Below are 6,202 nucleotides of genomic sequence, written 5' to 3'. Positions count from 1 at the left end.
CTCAAACATAATTGGGTTGTGATCAGAACCACAAGCTCATTTCACAAAGAGAATAGCATCTGGATATTGTTTTTTCCATGCATAATTGACCAGTGCTCTATCAAGGCGAATCCCAATATTCGCAACTCCTTTCCTTCTATTTGTCCAAGTACGATTTGGGCATTTGAAACCGAGGTCAATGAGATTACAGTCATTTATCATTGCCATGAAGTCAACACACTCAAAGGATAGATCTGATACACCTCCACTTTTCTCTCCAAGTCACATGAGAATTAAAGTCTCCGATAAGCATCCAAGCTTCATGAAGATCCTTTCCCCAATTTGTTATTTTCTCCCAAACTGCTGCTCTATTAATCCTGATTGGGTCACCATAGATGAAAGAAATAAATGTAGGATCACTCTTCGCCACTGAAACTTTGGAGTTGATAACTCGATTGTCAGCAAAGATGATTTCAAGACCAACATGTGTCTTCCAGAAAATCGATAAACCCCCTGCTTTGCCTTGTGGATTAACATGGAAACTGAAATCCATATTCAAGATTTTATGAAGTTTTCTCATTGTATTTTCCTAAGTCCTAGTTTCCATCTAAAAAAGAATGTCAGGGTGGTCTGTCCTTGAGAGATGCCGTAGAATTCTAGGAGACAAGGGACTCCCTGCACCTAGCACATTCCAGCTAAGGACTTTTAGAGCTGCTCGTGAGGAGGGTCCAATTCCTCCACGGAGCTGTTGGTTAAAAAAGGCATTGTTCGTTGGTCTGCATGTTGAGAAGAGGATGTACTTTCTCTAATATTTTTGGTTGGTCGTGCCCTCTTAGCTCTGGTTTTTTTTTTTTTTTTTTGGGGTTTGGGGTGGTACAGGCTTTGGTTGGAAGGATCATCCATGGATTCAACAGTGGTGTGGAGGGATGTCAAGTTATCTGGGTTAGAGAAGGTTGGTTGAGGAAGGTGCAGGGTTATTGGGCTGGTTTGAGTAAGGTGTTGAATCGGGTTGGGTTGAGTTTGGTTCAATGGGTTCATTTGGTTTACAGGTGCTGAGTTGAAAACAGGTTGAGGTAAAGTTTGGTTTGAGTTTTCAGAAAGGCTAAAACCTCTTATTTGTGGAAGCAGTTGAAGAACTGCAGCTATAATTTCTGGGTTTTGTGGTAGTGTAGAAAACGCTAGATTGGCAAGGTTTTGGGAACTTGTGGGGTCAAAGTTGGGGTAGAAGAGCTGGTTGGGGTTAACATTGGTATTGATGATCTAATGAGGGTAAATGTGTCCAGTGAGGGGAGGTTGAGGGAAACAAGGGTTTTGGTTAGAAATGGTATGCAGCAGGTTTGTTGGGATTGGTGTATATAGAGTTTGAGGAAAAGTTGGCGAAAAGACAAAAGGTTGATTTGTTTGAGTTTGTGTACCGTTGATGGGGTTTTGATCTAGTTGAGGGTTATTTTTCATGTTGAGATTGTCAACTGTAAAGGTTGTGATCATTGCTTTTGATTTGAACATTGACACTTCATTGGTTGACATGGCAGGGTTGACAGGTGTTGCAGACTGCTGGTGGTAGGTTGTAGGTTGGTTCTGCATGGTAAGGGACAGCGGTCGTACCTGAATAGCTGGACCCGATTGTTGTTTTTGGATGCTCAGATTTCCTCTTCCTTCTCCGACGTCGGCTTGTGGAGGTTCGTCCTTCAAGATAGCTTGCTCGATGAGTCTAGCTGATGGGGGTGTGCCTCTTAGATTAGAGCTGAACTTCACTCGTTCAAACTCCTCGCATATTGTATTTTGACAGCATTGATATTCTTCTTGGTGAGCTTCCTCATCCTTTTCGAGAAGGAAGCACCTACTTTCATCGTGCCCAACGTATCCGTAGTAGGAGCAGAAGCTCGGAACTCTCTCATATTTGATGTGGATAATTCGGGGTGGATTAGTGCGTCTGTATAGTGGTATAGTTTGCTTCAGTTGGGCAAGGATATTCAAGTTGATTTGGAATCGCATGTAGTGCACTTGGTCACCAAATTGATTTCCGGATACGATCATACCCCACAGAGGCTTTCCTATTTTCCAAGCAAGTTGCTCACCCAGTTTCAACATCATCAACTTCTTTGGGATGCCAAAGAGTTGAATCCAGATTTCAATAGCGTTAAACTGCCACTGCTCACTTTCATTCCACCTTTCGAGAATCAAAGGGTTACCTGCAATGGACCAGGGGCCTTCTTCCAAAACGTTCTTCAGGTCTCTAGGTTGCTGGAAGTGAAATATGAAGGTATGCTCTGCTTCATTGGTGTAACGCTCACCTTTCCTTTTGTGTTCCACCCTTTCACTAGTCCATCAGTGACCGTTTGAGCCCTATATTTCTTACCTTCAATAATACGACTATTATTAGGGGTGTAGACGGTTCTCTCCTCCAGTTCATCGTCCACGAAGACACCGTCTTCATAGGGGTCAGGAGGGGGTGGTGGAGGTTATGATTGTGAGGAACTAGCCATGGTAAGTGGATGTGGGGCCTGAAGGTAAATCGGCAGAGGTGGGTGGGTTTAGCATGGTGAGGGTAGAGACAAGGCAGCAGGTGAAGACGGAAATCACGCCTGAGGCGGAGAAGAACACTCCTTACGGAGGAGCAAAAACTTGTCATGTGCTTTTTGAAGTACTTTAGTTTTTTTTCCCTTGGGAAAGCAATGGGCTACATTTAAAAGATGAATTCTTTAGATGTAACGGTTGGATTGTGCTTTCCTTCACCTTATTGGAGGATTTATTCTTGTTTCTTATAGACAATGTTGTATTGAATCTTCTAGCTTCGGACACCCTTTTTAGTTGATTACATATTTGTAGAGATTTGGGTAGATAACAAAAAAAATTCTTTGAAAAGATTAGAGATAACAAGATTATATAGACATGATCTTTACTAGAGCTCGGAACAACGTACTTTGGTCTCTCCCTAGGGGTGTCAATTTGCGGCCCGAACCGCACCAGTCTGTTATCGTCCGAATCGGCCCAAATTGAATCTTAATGGGATGCTTTTGGGCTGAGGGGTGGAGAGCCACACCAGCCCAAAACCAAACGCAATCCATTATACCCATTGTACAACCCATTTAATAGTTTTACATTAAATATTGTTTGAATGGTCATATTACACCTAGGTAGTTGGTATAGATAATCAAAAAAATTGAGATTGAATTCAAAGATCAAATAGTCATTCTACTACTTGTAAGGGACCATCAGAAGGATTAAATATGGATCCCCAATTGAATATATTAAGTTTGTTTAAATCGAATTAATACTTATCAATCCAGAGGTATTTCTTTTGCATATCAAACGAAATACCAACCTAAAAAGAGACGGATTTCATAGAAGGGGGGAAAAATATACATTATCACAGAATAAGAACCCAACAATCAAACATAGCACAAGATGGAATTTAAAAGGTTTTTGGTTTGAGGATTTGTTTCTGAAACCATCTGGTGGAGCCTAAGGAATGAACTAGTATTCCCTATGTTACTACTTACTATCTGAGTTCTTGATTTCTATAGGGTGGGTGAGTTTTCTCCAACGTGGAATGACTTTTATCTTTTAAAGGAAATTGACCAATAGCAATTTTGCTTTGCATGAAATTTTGGCTTTTGTTGTTAATTAACCTGAATCTAAACCGTTAGTCAGCTCGTACCCAAACTGCACCAAACTGGCTCGAAACCATTATTCTGGGTCGTGTTTGGGCTGAGTGTTTTGTAGCTCGAAACCATTCAGCCCAGCCCAAAACTGGCCCAAACCGGACCATTGACACCCCTATCTCTCCCTCCTCGAATCCGCAAATTAAAGTCTTTGCCATCTTAACCCCTCCCCCTCCCCCCCCCCCTCTACAAACCCAAAAATAATAATAATAATAATAAAATTATATGGAACCCCCTATTATTGGGGTGAAACTAACGTTCACCATAAAAGCTTAAATTACATGACACTCACTTGCAGAATTACAAGTTACCCACAAGTAGGGTGTAAAATAACCTAAATAGCTTTTGGGCAGTAAAATGACTTAACTACCCTCATTTAATACCCTCCCATACCTGACTCTTAGGTGGGTTTTTCCTATCTTTTGTTCGAAACTGCACACCCCCTCCCCCCAGCCACCACGACCCACCCCTCTCTCTCTCTTGACTAGGCATTGGGTACTACAAGGCACGTCATCTTGGGTACTTCAATCCTTCTATGGTCATCATACTAATCGTCCTCATAAGCATATTCTTCTTCATGGGTTTCTTCTCCATTTACATCTGCCAATGTGCCGAGAATAATAGCGGCAGAAGCGTAGGCCATACCTTCTTGGGCAGCGGAATGTCATGAAGGGCAGCGAATCGTGGTCTTAATGTGGCTGTAATCGACACTTTGAATACTCAATGGTGAAAGGGCTCAAATCGGGGAAAGGAGCCTTAGAGTGCACCGTATGCTTGAACATGTTCGAAGATTACAAAATGATTCAATTCTTCCCAAATGTGAACATGCGTTTCATCCAAAGTGGTATATTGATGCTTGGTTGGCTACTCATACCACTTGCCCTATTTGTCTAGCTAATCTAGTCCCTGTACTTGGAGAAACACTCCCATATACATTGCCAACATAGGAATTGGAAAGCACATCAAAAAGGGGAAGCTAGTGATCAGAACCAGTAGATGCACAAAATGAAGAACTTGATGTTTCAGTTTGATCCGTCTAAGAATTGTTCAATCTTCGGATACCTACAAAATGAACATCAAATGTGGGCCAACTCTTCAGTCAGGAAGCCACCTCTGATGGTTAAATCAATGAGAGCACCACCAAAGAGCCCTAGCAAGTTGTAGGGCTTAATTGAAAGATTGAAAGGAGGGAAACGAGTCAATTACCTTCCCTTTGTGTTAAGCTTTGATTTATATAGGTTTACCTCTTATTGCCGACCATCGGATCAATTCACAAGTTTTATTCGTAGCCGTCCGATTGTACAATTTTTCTCCCTTAATCCGAGTTAGTGGCAATTTCCATTTAGAGCATGATTGCCCTCCCACCTCTCCCAAACTTAGTGGGAACTGTCAAGTTCCGTAATGCTCAGCACATCAATGGGTTAACCTCTGCAACTGGTCCCAACCAGGGCAATTGAACCTACCATAGTTCAGCCTAGCTGATTATTATTTTCACTTATCACAGTTCATGTGATAAAGGGAAGAAAAGCCATCATCATTGGGGACAGTAGCACCTGAGGTAATTAATCCAATTCAAACACCAATGCACAACCATCCAACAAGATTGAGATCGAGATCGACAAGACCAAGACACATAGCTATATTTCCAAGGTCGCAATTGATAGGGCACTTGTTGGTTCAACCTGGAGAGGATATGGAGTTGTTCACTCTCCGGCTGCCAGATGAAGGGAGGAAGCAAATCATGAGCAAGAGACTCAATTGTATCAAATCCCTCCAGCCGGTACCCTATCTAGAATACCCGGAGGTGTGATCCATAGCCCTGAAGATCAAGTTTAGGAACGATCAGATCCATTTAGCACAATAACATAATCCAAAGCAAGAACAATCATAGTATTCAATTATTTTAATAAACAAAGTCAAGAAAGGATCTCAAAAGGATCACAAATGAATATCATAGTGCGGAAATAACAAGATACCAATCAGAATAAACTGTAGAGTATAGCGGAAATATACCCCACAAAACATATGTGGAAGGTAGATCGAAAACTAAAGCAAAGCTAAGCTATTACAAATAAAAGGTAAAAGTCTAGAAGAAAAGAGACAATCTAATCAACATCTTCCATCGTCTCTCCTTCTTCTTCTGTCACACCCCACCCAGCCGGATCCGATCATACACAAATACCCGTGGGGGTGATACACCGCTAGACCTAGGTTCAATGACAATTGCATTCAACACATGATATCGCATAATTAAAAGGACAAGAATAAATCAAGTTCAAATAATAAGTTATCAAATCTGGATTATCAAAAGGTTACAACCATCCATTATCTAAAGTTAATTAAAATAGACATCAGAGTATAAAGGAAGAATAGTTTGTTGCAGCGGAATTTAAACTAAAATGATTCCCTAATGGAATCCAACCCCATAAGAATAGTTCTTTCACTGGCATGAAACTCCATGCGAATTTACATCTTCTTCATACATTCCTTCAAGAAAGTCTACCGGTGACGAATCCTCCACTTGGAAGGAGTCCTCATAACCTACAGAATATTCTAAT

At 41.3% G+C, this 6,202-nt stretch overlaps 1 pseudogene; it reads left to right on the top strand.

The window, feature by feature from the left end:
• The first annotated feature begins 596 nt into the window (after positions 1–596).
• Positions 597–5,454, top strand: LOC148999457 (E3 ubiquitin-protein ligase ATL6-like; annotated as a pseudogene).
• Positions 5,455–6,202: the final 748 nt, after the last annotated feature.

This window comes from Hakea prostrata, unplaced genomic scaffold (assembly GCF_041222555.1).
Source record: "Hakea prostrata isolate BN-2017 unplaced genomic scaffold, UWA_Hpros_2 contig_4, whole genome shotgun sequence".
NCBI classification, from domain to species: domain Eukaryota; kingdom Viridiplantae; phylum Streptophyta; class Magnoliopsida; order Proteales; family Proteaceae; genus Hakea; species Hakea prostrata.
This window is presented reverse-complemented; position numbering and strand designations above follow the sequence as displayed.